At 35.4% G+C, this 26,734-nt stretch overlaps 1 pseudogene; it reads right to left on the reverse strand.

The window, feature by feature from the left end:
- Positions 1-6,670: 6,670 nt before the first annotated feature.
- Positions 6,671-26,734, reverse strand: part of LOC149528546 (uncharacterized) — a 51,326-nt pseudogene continuing 31,262 nt past the window's right edge.

The following is a 26,734-nucleotide window of genomic DNA, read 5'->3' on the forward strand; positions in this document are numbered from 1 at the left end:
GGAATGATTCAAGTGATTTCCTCTCATCAGGTCTTTTAAATCTTGCTGAAGCAGGCAATCTTATTCGTGATTGTGATATCTTTTGGGTTAATGAATTGTTCCCCTTCTCTGCAGATTTGATTTTTTCCACACACTGCTATGTAATATTGACTAAGTTTGGGTATTTGTAATTGAAATTTATTTGAATTGGATCTGTGCTGCATTAAAATTACTAATCTATTTTAGTTAGTAGTGGTTCAGTTCAATTTAATTTTGTCAAAGCAGATTCTATGCAGAAAATGTCTCTGGCCTTTGTCTGAAGTGAACACCAAGTCATCGAGACTGGAGCTTTCTAACCAGAATTCTGTTGGCGTTCTCAGGTACTCAACTTAAAACTTGGTAAATTGAGTTGTTTCTTGCAGTCTTAGTATAGAAAGGAAGATAAATCTTACCAAGATTTGAGATTGTTTTGCCTTGTGTTCGTTTGAGTGTGATGTCTAAATACCTTGTGAACTTTCCTATAGCTGCAACTCTTTCCTAGTATCCAAATGCCCATAAGCTTGACTCTTTGGAAAGGCCAGCAGAGTCAATTTTAGTATTGTCCAACTTTTTGGTCACTTATTCTGTGCTAATTGTGTTACTGTAGTGTTAGGCTTCAGCTTGTTCGGTCAATCTTCAACTTGAGTTGCATAAAAAGCCTCGTAGCATCAAAGTAAACAGTTCTGAAAATCTATGTATTCGATAAATGTCCTTTGTCTTCATTTTGATGCCTGTTAAGCAGATTTCCCATGAAACAAGGATTACTATTTTTAAGCCAAAGTTTTTTTTCAAAAACAATACCGAAGATTGCACATATGACTGTTAGTCTTTGTTAAATGGTTCTGAATTTGAGTCATGTGCCTTTGGTCAGACCAAAAAACCTAGCTTTGAAAAATATATTGAAATCTATCCTACCAAATTTAAAACATCAAAGTATCAATTGGGACAACAATATAAAAATGATACTTTTAACTACCTGGTCTATCACAGTACTATCGATTCAGATGTAATCAATGTACTCTTTGGTGCTCCTAGCACTGTTACTACTACAGATTCAACATTGCCCAGCATAGCATGTTAGATCAAATTATCAAAAGAACTGATTCAGCTACTTTAAACTTTAAAAGTCAATTCACACTCTGAAAACTTATTGGTCAGGTATATAAGATGTTGAAACTTGAGAACCTACCCTAGTTCAATCTTCTTCACATAGGGACCATTCCATATAGATATTGTGGAAGATAAATAAATAAAAGAAAGACTGTTATTGTGGGTTACTTCCTATCAAGGCTTACCTTAGATTGGCCTTTTCTATTTCAACTCTAAATAAATCAATCTTACCAGTAAAGACATCAACCTCATCCCAAGGATTATGAATCTGCCTGAAGTTAGTTGACAACGTTACCACTATAATATTTTTACCCCCATGTCCCAGGCTGGGGAAAGTTGCATTGAGCATTTTAAATACGTCTTTCTAATTTTTAGACACAGATTTGTTCACTGATGATTCTTCAGTTGTTAAGATTCTTTTAATACCAGTTATTAGTTATTTCAGTTCATGCACATGCTGTCTCCTGACATTGAACTATGCTACTATTGTTCTATTATTAAGACGGTGATTATTTGTTCTTTTTGCATTCATTCATATTTGTGAATATCTTAATGGCGAATTCATATTTGTTGACAATTAGAATTTAGCTTTGTCATATCTTGATTAGTGGATAGATTACCATGCAATTAGAATAATAATTTTTTCATTTATCGATTGAAAGATAACTTACCATGTAACTAGAATAATTATCTAAAAACCAGTTTTCATTATCCTTGATATATGTCTCACAACATATTTAAAACTATGTTATGCCTTAGGATTCTAATTGTTTGAACTCTTCATAGACATATGAATGTTTTCAATACAAGCAAATAATTTAATGCGAATGTTTTCTGTAGCCAAATATATCGAACTTAACAAAGCAGATCAATGACAATGCATAGAATAATTGCCATCTTCATTGGTGACACTGTCACCCTACTTATGAAGCAAAGTTTTGAAAGATTGTTCAAGAGGTGAGCCTAGTCTACCATGATTGGTTATTATCCATCACTATATTTGGCAAGATTTGAACCAGACCATAAATTAAATTTTAAGTCTCTATTTCATGAACTCTGTGAACTAATATCCAGGCATGCTTTTTGTGTAGGAAATCAAGTTTTTAGACATAATCTGCTAAGTACTCTTTCAAATATGAAGTTAACATGGCTGATATTTATATGTTCTTAATCTCTTTTATATACCCACTTCTTGTTGCAGCTCATCCTACAAACCCAAGCCAGCTTGGCCCCTGATTGCCAGCTAGAATTGTGCAGGTTTTGCAACCCTCAGTTTTTGAAGTCAATCTAATGATGACTTTGATATTTCAGCTTGTTTCTTATTGTAATTCTGTGTTATCCGTGATACCACATTATTGAACATCTCTTAGTATAAATCACGCTTTACCTTATTCCTATTATTATAATTCCATCAAATGCTTTTGTTCACTGTTTGAATATAAAAAACGGAGCTAAGATGAATTAAGTTTCTTTGGAAAATTCAAATGGCAAGTTGGTAGCAGCTGTTAACCTTTAGAGAATAATATGGGAGATAATGTTTAGCTCAGATGCAGTTTTGTCATATGATTCTTGCCTGGAAACTGAGAAGCTTTTTCTTTTGATAATCCGGGAACTAAGTAAAGACGCAAGCAACTGAGACTTGTATCAATTTGGTTGGTTGTTTAAGCATAGATTAACCAGTGCAATTGATGACAAATTTGGCATACCTTTTTACAAAGTTCTCATGCTATGAATCAAAAACCAAAGGCATAGTAGAATCCATGTGCCAGGACAAGATTAAAGAGCCTGCTGCCTTGGACCTGAGGCTAATTACTAATTATTAGATAATGAGTACTACATTATGAAAAAAGACAAGATATGCATCATGTGGTTAAATCTGTAATCAAAGATAGTTTTTAACTGGAATAACAGGAGTTTTTAACTGGAATAACAGGCCCTTTTACATGAATTTGCCTTCGCATGAACTGCTGTTTTGACAGAGCTGCGAGTCTCTCATGTATTTATGGGCTGGACTTTGGATGTTTGATTGGATTTTCTTAGTTATTCTACTTAGATACACTCTTTCATTAACACATTTGAACCCTAAATTTACCACAGAAAAGCTTATTGCACAGCCTAATATATAGTTTTATTATGATATCATCGAAACAAGCAATCACAAGGAGTTGGCATATTTCGGCCAGGAGTTTTCTTTCACAATCAAAATGAATTACGAATCAGCCATGCCAACAACGAACTTTGAACTTGAAATTTATGTATGAAACTGAGATAATAATGGCTTCAATACTATTGTGTGCCACTTATGTTAGATTGATTTTATCATGAGATACCTTGTTGATAGTAAATCATCTTTAAGATAAATATCTTATATATATGATATATATTATATATGTAATATAATATATATTATACATATTATACATTATATATTATTATATAATAATATAATAATATATTACATATATCGATAATATATTAATATTACATATATGCTTAAAGATGAGTTATACATATGATTATTTATTAACTAATGATAATTAATTATAGAAACATGTCTTCTCTCATATTTATGAGTCTTCAAAACTGTATTTGGAAGACATCAATAACAGTGACAATATTAGTACATTTGCAGAAATGATCCATGTTACTGAACATGGTATCAGAGTCTAGACTGCAAGTGTAAAAATTAATTAGTAAGAAACTCTGAGAAAGATATACAGTGCAGATAAAATTATCAAGCCACGTCATTAAGAAATATGTTGCATATACCGTAGAGCAAGGATATGTAAAACGAAGGGAAATATAGAAAGTCGGGATGAAATAGTATCAATGATGGAACGGATGTAAATCATTGATGAGTGTCGATCAATGTCGAAGCTCAAGTCGGATTTGAAGGTGCTCCCGCTTATTGGCTTGAGCAGACCGGTTGAGAGAGTGTGGTGGAGCTTAATGATGCCCGATGTGATATAATGTCCATTGTCTCATGACAGGCTATCGATTTTTCCTAATCTCGTGCTTGGCTTTGTGCCTCGTCCTCACTACACGATCATAAAATATTTGCTTCACTCGGGATCTCAGATTGAGTGATCGACTATGAATGGGTGATCAAGGATCTAATTAGGGAGATCAGATCATGTTTCCAAACCTCTAATGAGATAAATAAGGAGATGATTGAACTCCCCAAGTTCGTCCTTGTGGACATATCTCAGATTGAAGCTTGTGGAAAGGTTCGAATATAGGGGCGAGGTCGGGTGTTCCTGAATGTGTGATTGTTGCCCAATCGCTGCAAATGATGTTGACCTTCGCTTACAAATTCTAACGAAGATAAAGAGCACTCAAATTTGTACCATGACGAGAAAGCTCGCCACGAAGAAGAGCTTTAACAGTGAAAGATAGCAATGGAGGTTCAGGTTGGCACGTGCATATGTGGCCTGTATCAGAAGGAGAATCAATGCATTCTGCATTGTTGGGCCAAGAAAAATTGGCGTTTCCATGAGTCATTGGGCAATTGTCAATATTAAAAATTAAAATTATGAATCAACTAAAAATGGTGACAGCAGATCACAAGAAAATATAACTAAAAATAAGAGATCTAATATACTAGGCAATGAAAATCAGAAATAAACACTGAACTAAGAACATATTTTATTCATAAAACTGATTTCATACAACCTATATACTAGAATAAAACTGATTTCATAAAACTGATTTCATACAACCTATATATTGGCCATGATAAAAATAAGAGATCTAATATACCAGGCAATGAAAATTAGAAATAAACACCGAACTAAGAACATATTTTATTCATAAATCTGATTTCATACAACCTATGCAATGGCCTCTATATATAGAGAGCCTATGAGATGAGGGCATTAATAGAAAATGTTTCTAGAGGCTAAGATGATAAGTCTGTATGACCTAATATCAAGGACAGCATCCATATCTATTAGCAACATAATAGGAAATGTGTGACAGACAGACAATTCAGTTATAACAGCCTGGATGTATTTGTTGACTGTTCCTAACAGTCAATACCCAAATTAAGGCAGAGACCATAATAAGGCTTTTTGACATCGCCCCTTATATCATCCTCATACTTGTACATACCAAACGTATGGCAACCAAGAGTGACAAATTTGTTGGACATGAAAATAGTGAATGGCCCATCGGGAGTTAGCTGAAACTCCTTTGTAGATGCATTATCTGTACACGATTGGGCAAAGATTAAAGACGAAAATATGATGAGAACTGGCGGGTGTGGAAAGTTGTGCGTTAGATTCCACCAGGGTCCTTGCAATGCCCTAATGAGTGCTCGTGAACTTAGTTCGACTATTTGTTTCTCCTTGACTGAGAAACTCATTGTACAGTAGGTACTAGTGTTCAACATCAGCAATAGTCGTGTACTCAGTGAACTCATCGAGCCTTTTCTTTCCTGTGTTCTTACGGACAACAAACAATAAGGGGATACAGATATGGTTTCAGGTATTTTACTAGATATTCATTTCTATATCATATGAAATGTTATAGTTGATAATATATACGATCTGTTAGTGAACAGTTTTTCCCATATATATTCATATGTAAAAACAGAAAAAAAACATGTAAACTAACAAAAGAATTCCTATCAGAGAGATTGAAGAATTCTCTGCTTGATATTTCTTCACTGAAAACGGGCACAGCTACCTTTATTGCAATGAGATTTTTTGATCTAATAATTTAACAGAAAGACCTTTTCAAGAAAACAATCTGCTGAAAATGTTGAATCAACTTATTTTATCTCATCAATACAAAATAAACTTTAATTGAAAAGAACCACTTGATTTTAATTATCAAGATGATCCACATATTTGAAAATTAAAACCATCGAGTAGGCAAATTGATAAAACTGATTTGTCACAGCGTCCAAGTATGAATTGGCAACTTCAAAACAAGTAATAGAAATAGTTAAAAGCTTAAACAGTATCTTTAGAAACACTGATTTAAATAGGCAGATAATAGTATCCACTTACAGAGCTTTCAACCATAAATCAAACTGTAGAGTTTCATTGCATCTGCAGGAATTCTGAAACGTTACTTCTAACTTGGAAAACCACAAACAAAAATAGTTTTGTCTATCGATCTGCTAGAGAATTCTAACCCCTAACAATACTAATTATTACATTTATATAGGCATGGGGCTGGATTTGAGCCAAAATTACCCCACCAAGTGTTAATTGTCTTTTTGCAAAGAAATTATTAATCTTGAAAAAGTAACTGAAAGAAAACGGTCAAGAAGATATAACTAAAAACTTTCAAGCGTAACCACTTGTTTTGATCATGTAGTGATGTCTCCACTAGCCATGCCTTTCGCCATTTTCCACATCTCATAAGCATCGGAAAAGGTTGAGATAACCGACTGGTGCGGCAAGCCGATGTAAGCGAATCTTTGCTTCCAGATATCCTTTATCTTCTTTAGCTCAACGACTTTTTCTTCATGCATCTCTAGGTGCTTTAAGTTGATGATTAGCATAGCTTCCGTATGTGCCACGTTGGAGAAGTCCTACCTCGTTGGTGTCTTTTTGTCCTGCCATTCTTGAAATTTCTTTTGGGCTTCTTTGATTATTTCATCCGATTGGGCAACAAAATCATCATCCTTTTTCATGAATTGTTTGGCAAACCATTTGAGATCATTTTGGATAATCTGATAAATGACTTTGAGTTCGTGTAGAGCCTCTTTGATTTCGGATATTCCCTGTGTCAATACTTCATTTCTCCATTCAATACAGTCTTTGATGACATACAGGGCCTTTTCATCAAGACCGGCCACAAGGCATTTAGCCTGAAATTTTTGCAAGCCGAGCTCATGTACATCTTCCAACCACATAGCTACCTTGGCCCAATTTTTCCTTTCCTTTTCGTATCCCTCATTGCTTGTTTCCACTTTTTTTGGAAATGTTTGATATTTCTTTTGAAGCCTAGTCCAAGTCACCTATGTGTTTTATAGTGTTGTGTAGAACATCTAGAACCCATTCGCCTGCTATTTTTACCACCGCTTTACACCTGTACAAATTTTTCAGCGATCGTTGATTGGTCGCAGAGGACACATCAACGATTGATGACATTTCACTGATTGGCTTAGCTTCATGGTGAAGGATAGCATTAATATACTGAGCCATGTTTTTAATCGTTTCTTTCATTTCCTGCTTATCCTGCCCATCTTTCCATACTCTTTGTGCAATCTTCTAATTGGACACCTCAAAGAACGCCATGTCCATCTCGCGATCCCCTTTTCCCAGTTCAAACTTGGTTATCTGTTAGTCTTGAGGAGCTACAGAATCTCGAGAGCTTCCTTCTAGTGGTGTAGCTATCTCTGCTACCCATCGTCCTAAAGATTTATCAAAATTGATCCTCACCTCTGTTCTCACTTTCTTTACCTTAGGCATTTTACCAAGACACTTGCTAACCAAATCATCGATTGCCATGGATATTGGAACTATGCTCCTTTTCTTCTCTATCGATGTCTCTAGCCACTTAGGTGTTGCCTGATCTTTTTTCTGTAGTGGGGGAACGTTTGACTAGAATGAGATTACTTTGCTAATTCTCGACAGTTGCTAACACGCTCTGAGATTTTGGTAAATTGTCTGCCATAGGTGGATCTTCCACTGCCTCGAGATCAATAGTTATGTTGTTCTTGCTTCTAGGGATTGATGCCTTTTTGTGCTCAAGCGGGTTATCCTTCTACTTTTCAGAGTCTCCTCTTGAACCTGAAGTTGAAGTGTTTCGAAACTGCTTCAAGTTCAACTTCAAGTGGACCTGCAACAAAATCAGGGACACTTGGATTAGTTTTCTTTTGGGTAGTCTTTTTATCTCTGCTTCTTGAAGACTTTTCAAAAAAGCTTGGAGTAGTCGTTGCCTTTATTTTTATCCATTTAGCAATTCTAGCTATTACATCTTTGGTGCGGGCATATACATCATTTTCTTCCCTTTTCTCCCAGTCAATCTCAGGGATAAGCATGTATTCGATTTGATCCATGTAAAATTGATCAAGTACTTCCTCAGAATCATCATCTTTCAGCCCATAAGTATCTAACTCCACATTAAACATAATGATCTATTTAATGGTCAAAAGTGACTGCAGCCTCTTTCTTACTTCAAATTCATTATGGCAATTTGCCCAGAAATCCTCTAACTGTGGGGAATGAAATAGAGAGACTGCATTTTTGACATTGTTTCTCATAAAACTAGTGTAGTCAAAATCTAACCGAGAGGAGAAAGGCTTAAAACATAAGCGGGTTAATAATTTGACTGAGAATATGGCTTCTTTCAAACTAGGGCATCTATAATGTTTGATTTCAATTGGGAAAAATACTAAAGAAGATTTCTTGGAAATTTGAAAGGACTCAACAATAGAGACAAAGTGCTTACACATCTCAGATAACACTATAGAGTCTGAACAATAGCACAGCAATTTCAAAGGTTCACCAGGAAAACCACCCACTCTGATATATGTAAATTTGGAAAATTGAAGAAAATAGCAATCATAAATTTGCACAACTTGCTTAGCTTCTTAAAACATCCTATCATTCTCTCGACCTTGTAGTTCAAATATAGTTTTCCTAAAAAGACATCATTGACTTTCTTAAACTCTTTGCATACTGTGTCTTCTTGGAGATCTCTGTAGTATTGATAGATAGGCATATCATCGACCCAAGGTGTATGTGGAAGATAGTCCCAATCTTTAGATGCTGCTAGGATGTAAATTAGATAGGAAGACAAGAAAAACGAACCACAGTTGTTGACATTTATCAAACCCTTATGCAAGTTCTCTGCTATTAGGTCTGACCAATCAATGAATTTGGCTCCCTCGACTATCTTCTGTATGAAAAAGTACATCCAAGACTCCTAGTGGAATGCATGTTCATTTCCCTTAATTCTATTTAGTAGGAGGACAATGTCTACAATTTCTTTGATAAAGTGCTCAATAGTTAGGGGTTTAGGCAGCCTAGAACCTCCATCCGCAGGCTTCAAAAGCCAGGACTAAGCAATCTTGGTATCATATTTTCTTTTGTTTGCCACTTATAGGTGTTCAGCTTCTTCAAACATCCATGGCTCATAGGGTTCTTTATAAGGGATCTTGAGGGTGGAATTGACGCTGGTTCTGTTGATTTTGACAATTACTTCCCCTGAGGTTTTCTTAATACACCTAGAAACAAGGTCAAAATGATTTGCACACTCAAGGACACACTCAATGTATGCGATAGTAGCAGGAAAAGCAGCGGCTTCTATTAACCCACTATTCACTAATCTCTAGTAAATGGGAGTCGATGGGGTTTTCTTAGCTTGTTCTATTACTTCAGATAAATTTCTATTTACCATGTAGGTGTCGCGAATCTCAGGAAGTGAACTGAACAAAGGTGGTTTTTCAAACTTGGGCAATTTTGGGTAGAAAAGTGTCATGATTATAAAAAATAATAAGGGTTGAGATATCCCAAAGCAAAGCAAACACAACTTGAAATATAGAAGGGAATGAAAAATGCACTTACAGTTTGATAGAGACAAAGCCTGTGATTTTCCCTTCCTACCGGTTAAGGCTGAAATTTCTATGGAGAAAATGGAAAGAGTGGGAAGAGGGGCCAAAATGAATACATTTAAGGAATGATTTGTGCGGAAGATCGCAGGGACAGATTTGGGAAGTAAGTGCAATAACTACCCACTCATGTGGCATGGATTTGAAGAGATGTCGCGTGTGCTTTGTTTTAAATACTACATCAAATCTGCATGTGTACTATTGTACTAGGTGATCATGACATAACACTTTTATCCCTCAATTAAATCTCGCCACAGCCAAACACGTACTGCCTTAAACCCTTTTATTCATAATCTTCATGCATCTAGGAAATGCTGCACTGGGACCCACCTTGATTTGATTCCAAGAATTGAGACCTGCATACAATTGTTTTTAGTGCATAATATCAACATCGAACCTTAAGTTGAAGTTTTGGGTGGTCGAGTTTCAACTTCTATTTTGGCTTTGCTAAGGTAGACTCGAGGAAAGGAACTAGGTTCATGGATGATAACTGACACCGAACCTAAAGTTGAAGTCTAAGTAAACACAACTTCAAGTTCAACTTCAATGACAAAAAAAAATGTGACCATGACATACCAAGGTGCGAGTTAAAACCATAAGTGCTAACACGATCAATAATATATAATATAAAAAGTAATATATATACTATGTATAGAATATTATGAAATATAATAGTTATATATTTATTATCAAGTTGAATACAAATATAAATGATTTTATTTATTGAAATAAAATAAGAATATTTGTGATAATCAATTCTTTATATGAAAAATATGTATAAATAAAACTAGTCACTATGAATAATGACATCAATCATGAAATTTATAAGGGTATATGGTCAATACATACATCCTAAGTTACCACTAGGAAATATTATATTGATTCCATAGAAAAATAATAATATGTTCAAAATATCATTTAAAGTATATCTATAGAAAATAGAATATATGTATATATGGTTAATGTATATACTTAAATTAGATATTATTATATTGAAATAATTGGGATCATTCTTATATTAATGTCTAATAGAATGAATTATCAAATAAAATAATTATTGATGTACAAATGAGAATTTATTATCCTTGAGTATTTTATTTATCTAATCTTTGTAATATCTTGCTTACTTGTTTTTCTATATGAGCATTTGCTTTGATAATTTCCTCCGATAATGTTCTTGCAAGAAAAGGAGGATTAATATTAGATTTAGAGAGAGTCTAACACTTTGTTAAAGGGAAGTTTATTTAAGAAGCTTAGAAGATTTATGTTTAGAAGGATTCTGACACATCCGTTAGATGGAGCAAATAGAGGATATGCTTTTGTCAACTATTAGTGATATTGATCATACTGATTTAGAAGATGTAAATCAATGTTGTGATAGTATCTTCAGTGATTGATAAATTGTAATTATCAAGAAGACTAAAATTCATGCAACTAGGTGAATGGGCCTACCCCTTGTGTACATTATAAGAAAGTTATGACTTTAATTAAACTATCTACATGGATCTCTCTTTGATTAATGAAACTTGACGTATGAGTTGTAGAGTCATTCAAGTAGCACAATCATACTCAATCATGATATTGGCATATTGTGGACAAGTTTGTGTTCACTTCTATTATTAAGCTTAATGAATGTTTGAAGCTTCAATGGATGAAAATAGCAAGTTGGAACTTAGAAAGGAGTTATCATATTTGATAACAAAAAATTTCAACAATATAAAAATGAATGGAAATTTTACTTTGGGGGGGGGGGGGGGGTGGGGGTGGTTGAGGGAATAATAGTCAATGTTCCATAGATGTTCCATTCTCAAATAATCTAAACAGACAATTTTTTAATCTTCATGTGGAGATAAGTATCCATATTTTTTCATTTATCTACTCTTTGTAGTCTCTCTCTTATACATGTAATTCTTTGCATACTATAAGGGTTATTTGTTTTGATCTTTTTCTTTATGTTTTAAAGATGTTCTTACAAAAGGAAAAAGTTGGTACTTTACACATGCTACCAAATATTGTGCAGATTCAATCTAATGATAGTAGCTCCAAAGACCTTTGATGATCAAGATGGATAAAGTGAGGCTCTTGAAGCAAGTATCTTTGATGATTGAGATTATGAGTACCTTCTACATTAAGAGGGAGTATGACACTTCTTCAAAGGCAACACAAGAGCTTAGAAAATTAATACTCAAAGGGAGTCTAGAAATACATTTGTGAGACTACATGATTTTGATGGGCCTACTCTTGAGTGCATCATGAGGAAGTATTGACTTATCACTAGAAAATCAGAAGATTGAAAGAAAATTCAAGGTGTCTGACAAGAATCTTTGGGGGAAGAGAGTATCTAAGGGAGTAACTACTGGACCTGACTTCCTAGGATCATCGTTCAGAGGGACAATTTCGAGGTGAATTCCTTTGTGTATGATATCTTCTCCATGAGGAGAAGTTCTAAGTGAAATTCATTGTAATGCATTCTTCTTTGTGAGAGAGAATTGAGATGAAAGCCTTTGTACCACCCTCTGACTTGGTTCATGGTGGCTACTATTTCACATATGTAATAAAAGGTGACAATCTTTCATTGACATATAAACAAAAAGTAACCATTACAAGATGACAATCTTATAAATGGTAGGCCTATTATCATGGTTCTTCGGGCTGGATCTTGTCTGACACCATGATAATGAATAGTTAGAAGGTGACCATTATAAGATGACGATCTTATAAATGGTAGACTTGTTATCATGACAAACTTCATTAAATTGTTGTCCCAGAGTGCTAGAAATCATGATAATGAATAGACAGAAGGTAACCATTGTAAGGTGACACTCTTATAAATGGTAGACCTATTATCATGATTTTTTGGGCCAAATTTTGCCAGACACCATGATAATGGACTTTTTATGGTTCTTTGGGCCGGATCTTGCCAGACACCATAGTTGCTACTATAGACCACACTTAAGGTGGTGTTTTCTTTAAAGTAATGGCAATTTCTTAAATTGTGTGTTATGAAAGGTGAAAAATTTAATATCATAGTGAATTGAATATCATACTGAGATGATATCTCTTCTTATTCTTTAGAGCATAATGTGTTATTAAAATCCCCCCTAGCTAAGAGGGAGTGTTAATGTTGTAGCTTCCGTTAGATTGACTTTATCATAAGATACCTTGTTGATGGTAAACCATCTTTAAAATAATATATTATATATAGTATACATTATATATTATTATATAATAATATATTACATATATGATTAATATATTAATATTACATATATGCTTAAAGATGAGTTATACATATGGTTATTTATTAACTAATGATAATTAACTATAGAGACATGTCTCATATGAGTCTTCAGATCCGCATTTGGAAGATATCAATAACAGTAACAATATTAGTACATTTGCTGAAACAATCCACATTACTCTTAATAGTCAAACCATTACACTAGATTCTCAATAAAATCCAACATAAAAACACTACATAAACCAAATATATTTAAGTGGTAGGGACTCCAACTATTAAAAACTCTTGTTTCATAAAGCTTTTGTACTATGGGCGACATCAAATTGTGCTACAAAGGTTATTAAGTGGCCTTAGCAAATTGTAATGAAGATGATAGGGAAGCAGATTTAGGTGCAGAGTATATTCGATTCCCCCTCAAATCTGTTCAAGAGCCAAAAAATTCTAAAACTCTAGCCACAGTAACTAATGGATGGATGCCTAGCACAATTTTGATTTAGTGTAAAATGCTCTCTCATATCTTCTTGACATTCTCTTCTCTCACTCTGTTGACTTTTTTCTTTCAAATTTTAAATTCAACAGGCCAAGTTATCCCCTCTGGTCACTTTTATATATCAAAAGAAATGTAAAAGTATTGGATAGTAGGGATTCTCAACCACCACATGGAAATAAATTGTCATGTGCAAGCTTTCATCGAATTAAAAATCCTTTGAATCACACAAGTGTTATAGTAGAATTATTTTATCCTTTGAAGGAAAGGGCATTGAACAACTGGAGCAAATGGATGTACAACCTTGGAAACTTGATCTTGAATGAGGAAAAAAATTTGACATTTTTTAGATGAATGTTCAACACTGAGAAATTGAAATCTAGAAATACATGATATTTGATTGAACAATATTTTTTTTTCACTTTATCTGAACGAGCAAAAAATCACATTTCCCTCCTACATGTGTTCAGAAAGGTGGACATACCAAGGTATCATCCCAACCAGAACAATATAGTGAGAATGTGAGAAATTAAAAAAACAAAATTTCAATCCCAAAAAACAACCTAACCCTAAAACTTGCTCGGGAGCAACTATTACCGAGAAAAAATTTTGCTCGGTAACCAAAGAGAATAGGCGGCAAGAGAGTTTACCAAGTTGGTTCAGTAAATGAAAGACACATAACTCGGTAACCAAAGGATACCGAGTGAGCTCGGTAGATAAAGAGATTACCGAGTGAACTGGGTAAACAAAGAGATTGCCAAGTGAACTCGGTAGACAATGTGATTACTAAGTGAACTCGGTAGATGAGGGCACCGAGTGTAAACTTATAACGTGAATGTTTCCACCATTAAAAATCAGAGACTCAAAGCTTCAAACTTTCAAATGAACTTTCCAAAATGCAATGAATAGAAGAAGGACAATAATGGATTCAAATATGCCTGCTTACTTTCTATTCAACTCTGATTCAAACTATTACAAATCTAGGAGCATTTAGCTTCAACCAGAAAAAACATAAAAAATAACCCTAAACTTTAAAATTCAAACTTGTAGCTTTAATGGCTGCATACAATAATACCTGGAGCAATCACTGCTTCAACAAGTTGAAAGCAATAAACTACTGACTTACAAAGCGGCAGGAAGAAGCACGTGCATCTGCAAGCACGACAACGATTCCTTCTGTCTCTGCGACAACTGATCTGTTGATCACCTTTTTCTTTCTTTCTCTGCTCTGCAACTTTTTGCTCTATTGAACTCTCTTTGTCTCAACTTACTTATCAAATGAATGATAAAACATTCCTTTTGTCTTCAGCAAAAATTATTTTCCCTCTCATTTTTCAATTTCAAAATCTCACCTGCCCGTAATAAATTTTTTCAACGTTCAGGGTGGTAGGTGGGCATTTGGCTCCAGGGACAAACAGACATCTGCATTAAATATTCCAACACTCCCCCTTTGTCTTGAGCCAAACAAACAAGGATCACTGCTGATCCAAATCAACTACACCAAGACTCTCTCTTAGGTGTACAAAACTTCCAATGCCTAATGGCTTGGTAAAAATGTCTGCTAGCTGCTGCTCAAACTTACAAAATTCTATTTTGATATCCCCATTCTCCACCAACTCTCTAATGAAGTGATATCTGATCTCTATGTGTTTGCTTCTCCCATGGAATACAGGATTCTTGGATAATGCAATAGATGAGATGTTGTCACAATAAATTGTGGTTCCATCCTCTTGCCTTTCATTCAAATCTATCAAGATCCTCCTCAGCCAAATAGCCTGACATGCTGCTGCATTTGCTGCTATATATTCAGCCTCTACTTTAGATTTAGCAACAATGGGTTGCTTCTTGGATGCCCATGAAATTGCACCCGATCCCATATGAAACATATATCTAGAAGTGCTCTTCCTATCATCTAAACTTCCAGCCCAATCACTATCTGTGTAACCCACCAACTTAAAATCATCATTTGCAGTATACAAGATTTTAAATCCCTTGGTACCTTTCACATACCTTAGGATCCTTTTTCTCGCTTGCCAATGGGAATCATTTGGTGTTTCCATAAATCTAAAAATTAGACTTACTGCATGCATTAGGTCTGGCCGAGTTGCAGTCAAATACATAAGACATCCAACCATACTCTTGTATAGTGTTGGATCCACTCTCTTGCTAGAGTCTTCTTTGCTCAACTTCAGACCTACTGCTGTTGGTGTGGAGGCTGCCTTGCTATTCTGCATTTTAAATCTCTCCAAGATCTGCCTTGCATATTTTTCTTGAGAGATGAAAATGCCATCATGCATTTTTTTTACTTCTATGCCTAGAAAGTACTTCAAGAGACCTAGGTCTGTCATTTCAAATTCACTTTTCATGACCTCTTTAAACTCACCAATTAGAGCCTTGTCACTTCCAGTAAAAATCAAATCATCTACATACAAAACAACAATCAAAACATTTCCATTTACTGCCTTGATGTAGAGAGTGGGCTCACCATTGCTTTTGCTAAAGCCATTGCTCATCAAATATGAGTCAATCCTACTGTGCCATGCTCTTGGAGCTTGTTTGAGCCCATAAAGAGCTCTCTTCAATCTATATACCATGTTCTCTTCACTTGCAACTCCATAACCAGGTGGCTGCTCCACATACACTTCTTCTTTCAATACACCATTAAGGAAGGTGGATTTCACATCCATTTGATATACCTTCCATTTGTGCTGAGCTGCAATTGCTATGACAGCAAGCACTATTTCCATTCTTGCAACAAGGGCATAAGTCTCATCATAATCTCTGCCATACTGCTGTTTGTAGCCCTTGACTACCAGCCTTGCCTTATGCCTATCAATCTTGCCTTCAGCATTACATTTGGTCTTATAGACCCATTTCACTCCAATCACTTGCTTCTTGGGAGGCAATTTAATTAGCTCCCATGTCTCATTCCTTTCTATGGCATCTATTTCCTCATCCATGGCATTACACCATTTCCTCTCTTTAATAGCTTCCTCAAAATATATTGGATCACTATGAGAAAATAATGCAAAATTAACACTCTCATCATAATCTTCATAACTTTCATCTTGGTATATCTCCCTAAGACTCTTGGTCTTTCTTGGTAACGGGGAGGAGAGTGTGGGATTAGAATCTTCACTGCTACTACTTGGCCCTGACACTCGGTCATGCCTAGAGGAGCTCGGTAATGACTGAGGCTGCTTGCCTTTTCTTTTATCTGCTCCTTCTTCTTGTTGTTCATCAGCATCCTTTTCAGTCATAATTGGCAGTTTACTTGAAGTGCTTGGTGATTCATCAATTTGTCCATACCAAGACTGATTTTCAAGAAATTCCACATCTCTTGAAAGCATCATCTTGTTGTTCAATGGGTCATACAATCTGTATGCCTTTGATTCTAGGTTGTACCCTGTGAAAATGCATTTCACACCTTTTTCATCAAATTTTTTCCTTTTCTCTTTAGGCACATGTGCATATGCTACACATCCAAACACCCTCTGGTGTTCAATTGCCCATCTTCTTCATGACCATGCTTCCATTAGAATTCTGTCACGGACTGCCTTTGTAGGACACCTATTAATTAGGTAAACTACTGTTGCCACAGCCTCTCCCCAAAATTCGGTTGGGAGACCTTTCTCTTTCATCATGCTCCTTGCCATTTCAACAATGGTCCTGTTCTTTCTTTCAGCCACTCCATTCTGCTGTGGTGTATAGCTAGCTGTGAGCTCTTTCTTTACACCATGTTTCCTACAAAAAATTACAAAAGAATTGGAGGTATACTCCCCTCCTCTATCTGATCTGAGGACCTTGATATAATGTCCACATTCTCTTTCAGCCTGGGCTTTAAATTCTACAAATTTATCAAATGCTTCAGATTTGTTCTTTAAGAAATACACCCATGTCCTACGACTGAAATCATCAATGAATGTCATGAAATAAGTACTCCCCCCAATGGAAGTAACTTGCATAGGACCCACTAGGTTGGTATGCACTAACTCTAATGGATATCTAGCCCTCCTAGAATTTCTAGAATGAAAGGGAAGCCTATGTTGCTTACCCAAAATACAAGCCTCACACTTGTCACAAGAATTTTCTACACGTGGAAAACCTTCTACCATTCTTTTATTTGACAATAAATTTAAACCAGCATAGCCAAGATGACCATACCTAAGGTGCCATAGCCATGAGGGGTCTTCAATCACACTCCTTAGAGCTGATTGTGTGGGAGGTGCAGAACAAACCTTAGATGAGAAACATGTCTCTATCCTCAAGGGAAACGTTTTGTTCTTTGTCATTTGAACTGCTGCTAGTAGGTTCTTGCTCCCATCCTTTTCTTGAATGACACACATGTCATTCTCCATCAGCACTTTGTATCCATTTTGAATGAGCTGACCAATGCTCATCAAATTGTGCTTCATACCAGGGGCGAAATACACATTTTGTATTTCCTTCTTTTCACCTTTCTTGGTGCGGACCATAATAGATCCTTTGCTCACAACTGGTAGGGTTTCATTGTTACCCATCTTAATTTCTGATTTGAAACTCTTGTCAATAAATGAAAACAAGGTTTCATTACCACTCATGTGGTTTCTACATCCACTGTCGAGGTACCAAACCTCAGGGCTTCCTTCTTCACCAACATTACACATGATGAAGGCAGTGTTTTCACCTACCATATTCACATTAGCCACATTTGCTTGTCCTGACTGATCTTTCTGCTTCTTCCAGCATTCATTTGCATAATGCCCATATTTATGACAGTAGTAGCATTCTACATTACTCTTATTTGAGTTGTAGTTTTTCTTACCTCCTCTTGAAGTAGTGTGTGAGGTACTTGCTCCATCTGCTCTTCCTGAGCTTTCTACTGCAGCATTTCTTTGTCCTCCATTACCTCGGCTTCTACCTCTAGAGTTTCTGCCTGAGCCATTTCTTCCTCTCCCCCTTCCTCTTGGATTTGATTGAGCTTTGAATGCTTGCTCTTGGGTAGAAGAAGATGTGGATCTATTGATCCTATACTCATGGGTTTGAAGAGAACCCATCAACTCATCCATTGTCAAAGTAGTGAGGTCTTTTGCCTCTTCTATGGTCATGACCAAATGGTCATATTTATGAGGTAAACTCCTCAATATCTTCTCCACTATCCTCTGCTCTTGATAGTCTTCTCCATTTGACTTGAGCTGGTTGATCACATTGGAGGTCCTTGAACTGAAGTCTGCAACTGATTCATTCTCCTTCATCTGAAGGTTCTCAAACTCCCTCCTTATATTTTGTAGCTTTACAGTACGGACTTTATTAGTCCCCTTGAAGTTCATCTCAAGGATATCCCATGCTTCTTTTGCATAATTTGTTGCTGCAATATTTGGGAATACTGTCTCTGTCATTTCTTCTTCAATCAAACTTAATGCCTTAGCATCCTTCCTCCTTGACTCTTTCAAATGAGTCTTTTGTGCATTTGTGAGGGCAGCATACTAAGTTGGATCAGTCACATCATTGAATCCATTGAACACAAACTCCCACAAATCATTTGCTACCATAATGGTTTTCATCTTCTTTGCCCATGTATCATAGTTTTGCCCATTAAAGGATGCTGGCTGCTGCCATATCTTTCCTGCATCTCCTGCCATGATAAATATCCCAAGAAAAAAAATACCCTAACTCACTGTGGATGTGGGGCCTCAAAGCTCTGATACAATGTGAGAAATATTTAAAAAAAAATTTCAATCACAAAAAACAACCTAACCCTAAAATTTGCTTGGGAGCAACTATTACCAAGCAAAAATTTTGCTCGGTAACCAAAGAGAATAGGCAGTAGGAGAGTTTACCGAGTTGGTTCGGCAAATGAAAGACACATAACTCAGTAACCAAAGGATACCAAGTGAGCTCAATAGACAAAGAGATTATCGAGTGAACTCGGTAGACAGAGATTACCGAGTGAACTCGGTAGACAATGTGATTACCGAGTGAACTTGATAGATGAGGGCACCGAGTGTAAACTTATAACGTGAATGTTTCCACCATTAAAAATCAGAGACTCAAAGCTTCAAACTTTCAAATGAACTTTCCAAAATGCAATGAATAGAAGAAGGAAAATAATGGATTCAAATATGCCTGCTTACTTTCTATTCAACTCTGATTCAAACTATCACAAATCTAGAAGCATTCGGCTTCAACCAGAAAAAACCTAAAAAATAACCCTAAACTTTAAAATTCAAACTTGTAGCTTTAATGGCTACATACAATAATACCTAGAGCAATCACTGCTTCAACAGGTTGAAAGCAATAAACTACTGACTTACAAAGTGGCAAGAAGAAGCACATGCATCTGCAAGCACGACAACGATTCCTTTTGTCTCTGCGACAACTGATCTGCTGATCACCTTTTGCTTTCTTTCTCTGCTCTACAACTTTTTTCTCTACTGGACTCTCTTTGTCTCAACTTACTTATCGAATGAATGATAAAACATTCCTTTTGTCTTCAGCAAAAATTATTTTCCCTCTCATTTTTCAATTTCAAAATCTCACCTGCCCATAATAAATTTTTTGAACATTCAGGGTGGTAGGTGGGCGTTTGGCTCCAGGGACAAATAGACATCTGCATGAAATATTCCAACAGAGAAACCATCCAAACCATAAACAGATTCCTGTACAATGTTATACACTAATAGCGATCAAACAGTTGTATTTAAATGATGTGTTAGAGGCAATAACATTAAGCACTGATTTTCTTTTGCAAATTTGCACCATAATATTATCAATGATGGTAAATGCTAAAAGGAATAGGATACTTGAAATTTACCTCTGAAATTTTGAGGAGTTGTAAAAGTATCGCTTCGCAAAGTCTGATTCTTCATCCATGGAAACAAAATTTTAGGATTGTATCAATTTTCTCAAAGCATATTCTTCTCCAACCCACTCTTATTAAGACCAATGTCAGTATCCTGCCAAAAGCTATTCCATATGCCAATCCCACTGCTATCTCATACCATGGATATGAGATGCCTTTCTTTCCCTTGTTAATTGAAACCAAAGGAGGAGCAAATTGCTGCCAAGAACAATTTTTTTTGGTAGGGGACATCTAAATAAATTTGGATTTCCTGAAAAGGAGGATTATTCAAATGTGCTAGATGTATGTCGTCCTTGTGATATACTCCCTGAAATATTATTATTGGATACATTCAATGAGCCTAAATAGGTCAGAAGTTCAAGCTCTGTGGGGATTGTTCCTTAAAATTTGTTTGTTGAAATGTCTAATGACTCTAGCTGCCCCATTTCTCTTAAACTTTTAGGGATGGTTCCATTCGAATTGTTCATTGAAAGGTTTAATAGTCTCAACCCCTTTGTTCCCACTGTTCCCAATGTTAGGAGTAAGTAGTCCATCCAACTCATTTTTTGAGAAATCTATGCATGTGAGGGTGGAAAGGATATATGGTTAGTGCTCATCGTTACCTTTAGGAGTCATATCCAATCCATCTTGATATGGTAGCCCACTAGAGAACTCAGAATTGGATAATATGGAACCATCTTGATTTTCTATTGCCATTGCTTGCCATGATGAAATTGCATGTGGAATTAACCTGAAATATGATTTGAAGAAAGAAGCAAGATCTGAAGGTTCTATAGGTGACCAGTCTCTCCAGAAATACCACCACTAAAATTATTTTTCTTCATATTTCAAAACTCTTAGTGCTGAAATATTTGGAATCAAATTTGGTATTTCACCTTCAAACAAGTTGTTCCCAATATCAGGAACTTGCAACTGTGAGCAATTTGCTATCGAGCTAGGGAATGGTCCAATCAAATTGTTCTTACGATCAACTAATGAATACAGTTCACTTAACTTACTGATGTGGTAATCTTGCTTTCAAACTATTACTTCCCAAATTTTGGACAAGGAGAGAAGAGCATTTGGACAAGCTGACAGGAATCACTCCTGTCAAATTGTTATTTGCAAGATTTAATAGCTGAAGATTATTTAACTTTCCCAAGCTTGGACGGATACCGCCATTGAACAAATTGTCATTGAGTAGCAACACTTGTAAATTAGGGGATCACATTGATGGCATATGCCCGCTCAATGCATTTCTAGACACATCTAGTGTTATCAATTCCATCCATATTGAAGAGTTTGACAATAGTTGTCCTTCAAGTTGATTTCCTGAAAGATTTAGAGATTGCAACAGAGGATTGGTTTCCCACAGCCAAGAGGGGATCTCACCCACTAGGCCACAGTTTACTAATTCAAGCGTATCAAGTGAGAATTGGGTTGAAATCCAAGATGGAAAATTTCACTATCAATCCCACATGACACTAATCTTAGTTCAGTTAACTGAAAGGACGGAATCCAGGATGTGCTAATATTTGTCACAAAATTAGATAAATACAAGAACCTCATGTCAATAAGGTTTTGAAAAAAGGTTTCTAAAAGCAACTGATGGTGGTTTACAGTCAGAGAGAGAAAATATAACGAAGGTGGAAGTGAGGATGAAGCGATGGTTTCACTAAAATGATTGCCTCCAGCATATAAACGAGTGAGGGAGGAAAGATGAGCAAATGAAGGTGGAATGGACCCAGATGGTTATTTATAATATTCAAGTCCACTAGTGAAGTGAGATTGCCTAAGGAATCTGGAATATTACGACTCGGTTGTCTCGGAGGTATAAGTGCCTCAACAAGGAGAGACTTCCAAAAGAAATCGGTATGCTCCAAGTTAATTGGTTGTTCAAAAGATTCAACTCCTCTAGAGAAGAGATATTACCAAGAGAAGCTGGTATGCTTCCACTGGGTTGTCAGCAAGATGAAATTCACCTAACGAAGGAAGACTGGCTAAACAGGAAGGTATGCTTCCATTGAAATTATTGCCACTAAGATCAAGGTATGTAAGGCGGGTCACCAAACAAATGAAAGAAGGAACCATTCCTCTCAACTGATTGACAAATAAGTCTAGAAAATCAATATATGAGAGATTGGCCATGCAGTGAGGCAAAGTGGTGCTACCTTGTCCTCCAGTTATGCTTAGATATGTGAGAAAACGAAGTTGGCACAAGCTGTCAGAGATCACACCGTGGAAGGAGTACACATCAAGAGAGACAACATGGTTGGTTTGATTGTCACAGGATATGCCTTCCCAGTCGGTGCAACTGTCTCTTCCCTTCACCCATGAACCGAGAGAGCGCTCAGAGTCATTAAGACTCGCTTTGAACCAGAGCAGAGCTTCAGATTCGAGGGAAGAACATTGATGAGAAAGGGAAGGATGCAAAGAGAGGAAGAAGACACAAAAAAAAAAACTGACATGGCCATTTGGGATGAAGGGGAAGAGGGAAATTGCATAGGATAATCTTCGGATGGATTATTTTATATAGCCAACCCATCGACGGTCAATGATTTTTTATTTTCCATATTTTAAATTGGATGGTCATTTGTGAAAGCCTTAGAAAAGGTACAACTTTGCAGAAGCATGTATTGTAAAATGCAACTCCATTGGTTGATTTCACCCAGAACGCAAGTAATTAAAAATTAATAATAATATCATTGACTTCTAGTGGCAACACTAATAAATGGTATTGTGAGACAAAAGTCCCTACCGTGCCATGAAAAACAATAATAAATGGTATTGTTGTTTCTCAGGTAAAAGATCTTCATTGATTAATTATATTTAGCTGCAAACAACTTGCAATGAAAAATGTTGTGTTTTTCAAATAGAGGCCCCATTACCTATCTCTTTTTTCATATTATAACTGTTTTTTTTTTTGAGAAAAGAGGGGTAAAAATTTATTAAGACATAAAGGAATACAACAAAGAGAGCTCAACAAGGAGCTCAATCCTGAGCAACAAGATCATCAAATTCTTGCACCATCTCAGAAGAAAGTTGCCTCCTATCCCTAATATTATAACTGTTTTAGGAATGTTTGCCACGTAGAAATGATGTCATACTAAAACAAACATACATGATAATTAGATGATAAAATTCCACATATCAGTTGGCTTTCCTCAAATACAATTTTTTCTTAATTTTCAATTTCAAACACACGTTAGAACACCAAAAATTGATAATACCAAAGGGAAAGGGACCCATTAACTCATTCACATATAATCAAGTTAAAACAGAGGGTCTAGTTTCCATATTTGTTTATCTAAACATTTAACTGCTATAGGAAAATCATGTGGCAATGACCGAGGTCAACAAAAAAGATGCCACATTTCTTTATATATATTACATTTCTACCTAGTCAAATGGATCTTGAGAAGTTATATACAGTTATGATCATTCCTATGAATGAGATAAGGAAGAGATATTATATAATATAATTATACGCAATAATAAGAGCTCTTGTGAAGTTGGATTCCTTGCGTTATGAGAGGTTGGGAATAAGCAAAAAAAAAATAGAGATGTTATGGAGGGTGATAAAATGGCGAGAGTGCAATATATTGTGTGCGAGAGAGAACAAAAAGCATTTGTATAAATGTGGAAATGTAGAATTGAAGGTAGAAAATCAATAAGATGTTTAGGCATTCTAAATAGTGCTAAGCATGTTGTATAATAATAAAATTAGTGTGATATAAGCCATGCATAAGTTGTTTAAATGTTTGGATATTATATTTGACACTATAGTATACCGTACAACCATAAAAAAATGTCATAGAAGGTGAAGCAAAATCTGAAGTAGTTTACATATTAAAACTAATAAATTTTATTGACAACTATAATTATAGATTGCTTTAGATTAACAAAATTTACGTGATATAAATCATCAACATTCTGAGTTCCAAATTTACAAGATAGTGCAATTATTGCTAACATTACATGTGGATGTCAAAGTTAGAACTGCAAGTGAAAATAAATTCAAATGTGTGATTTAATTTTGTACTAAGAATAGCAACATATCAAATAATAAATAGAGTTTACATTTCAAACATTTAAAAAAAAAATTAAATGTATCATTTCTAAGAAAAATAGATTAATTTCTTAGGAACCAAAACTTGAGCTTTAAAATTGAAGAAATAATGAATTTAAAAAATAAAATAATAAATGAATATGAAAAAATATTTGAATATTAAATCAACAATTAGAAAAGGCTAAACTTTGATGACTAAATTTATATTTTTTCTTCAAGAAAATCTCAGCCTTTTCTTTAGCTATGGAGTTTTCAAAACTTCATTTGATTTAGCAAGTCCAAATTTGCCATCTATTACCCATTGCAAAGTATATGTTTTTTTTATTTTGAAATAAATATGTAAGTTAAGGCATGGATCCTGTGATAGTAAATAAAATTAGGCATTTCATTTGTCTAGACATTTTATTTAAATACTACAAAATTATTGTAATATAAACTCCAGTTGAAAGAAATACTTTGCACAACACAATTTATAATGTGTCATTTTCACTTAATAGAATCCAAGTTATCATCATTCCAAAAACAAGTAGCCTGTAAAACTTGATCGACAATGGCTGCCCTGTCAAAAAAAAGTAGTTAGGGATACATTCTTCAAGTTGTAGAGCTATGATTGGTTTCATTCTAGGCAAAGAAGCTTCTAGACAAGTGTATATATTTGAAGCATTAAACCTCTATTTAAATTCCTACTTTTACTTCTATTTCTAAATTTTTTATGCCACGTTACATGTTATTTGAACTTCTTTAAATAAACAATTAACAACTACAATGTTTCAAATGGGATTGGATGTAGCTAGAACTAACAAGGGGAGAGATTGAGTGAACTTGCATATAGGAAATGTAATCCTTTGTTATATTACACCCTGGGTTTATTTTGCTTCTCCTAAACTTGCAATTCAGTACATTTTGTTAAATTTCATTGATAATAGTCAGTGTTGCCAAAGAAAGGAACCTTTCTTCACTTGACCTGGTTGTGCAATGCCTATTATTTTTCTTTGTGTAACATTTCAATTTTGTATATGTGTGCTTCTTTGGTAACTATTAAATCTATGTCCAATTGAACACATTTATAATGATAAGAGTTAATTGGATCTGAGTAGTGAATGGAAAAAAGTCCTAATTTATCCATTACGAATTTTTATTTATGGATGAACAAGGATCTCAATGTAATTCTCAAATGCAAGTCGAGAAAAGAAAAATTCTCAACACAAAACATGTGATTCATTCACTAACCAAAACCCAAATAATTTCGTGCTTGTATTTCTACCAGGGTCCTTGAAATTATATATGCAATACAGAGCTACATGATATTTACTAGCATTGAATGACAAAATAATGACAAAACTTTAGATCTAAAATAAAGGAGGTGTGAAAATTTATTCAAGCTGAAAGAGAAACAAGTACAAATAGAGAAAGGGCATCAGATAGCCCTATCAAGATCAACCAAGTGATCAAGTTTATGGGACAAGCCCATCAACAGTTGGGTCTTATCAACAATGTTCCAATTACACATATTGTTAGAAGCCCACTTCACTAAACAATCAACAACACTATTCCATTCCATGGGAATACGAGTGAAAGTAACAAACTCCAAAGAATAACACAAATTATGAATCCGGTCCGCAATCAAAGCTAACTTCCAACTTCCAACTTCAGAATGTTGCTGATTCAATAGACATATCGCTACTTGTGAATCAGATTCCTAGATATGCCTTCTCTAACCAAGGTCACAAGCATTCTTCATAGCATACAAAATAGCTATGGCCTCCATCAGGTTGTTAGTGTGATGACCTTTATAAATAGAAAACACAAACTAGACATCCGCCTTCCTATCTCTACCAACACCACCATTGCTAGTAGGGCCTAGATTTCCCTTGGAAGACCCATTCGTGTTGATTTTAAGAATACTTTGCAGAGGGGCACTCCACTTCCCCACCCTATTTATCTTTCTCAAGGGATGTCTACACATCTTTCTTAGCATATTTCCATGTGGGGGGAATATTCAAACAATTATTGAAAATATCCTCCCTTGGTTCCATGGCCTCAAAAATGTCACATTTTGCAGAAATAGTTTCCCCCAAAGAATGGATAATTTTCCACCATAAGTGAGGAACCTCTAGAAACTCATTCTTAAAGATATGACGGTTCCATTCCAACCAGATATGCCAAATAATAAAGAAAGGTCCAAGAGTCTAGGAAACTTGAAGAAATGTTGTCTTGACAGGAGCCTTACCCCAGCGAGAAAAGAATTCTGCCAGTGAGGAGACATGCCAACAGGATTGGTTCCACACATTCCACCAAGAGTGCCAAATATGTCTATTGAAAGAGCATTGGAAAAAGAGATGAGAGATATTTTCATCACTAGTTCGACATAGAATGCACATTGAGGGTCCTTGGAAGCCACACTTGCATAAATGACCCCA

The sequence above is a fragment of the Cupressus sempervirens genome, chromosome 11 (genome assembly GCF_028749045.1).
Source record: "Cupressus sempervirens isolate cs-2001-9-10 chromosome 11, ASM2874904v1, whole genome shotgun sequence".
In the NCBI taxonomy this organism is placed as follows: domain Eukaryota; kingdom Viridiplantae; phylum Streptophyta; class Pinopsida; order Cupressales; family Cupressaceae; genus Cupressus; species Cupressus sempervirens.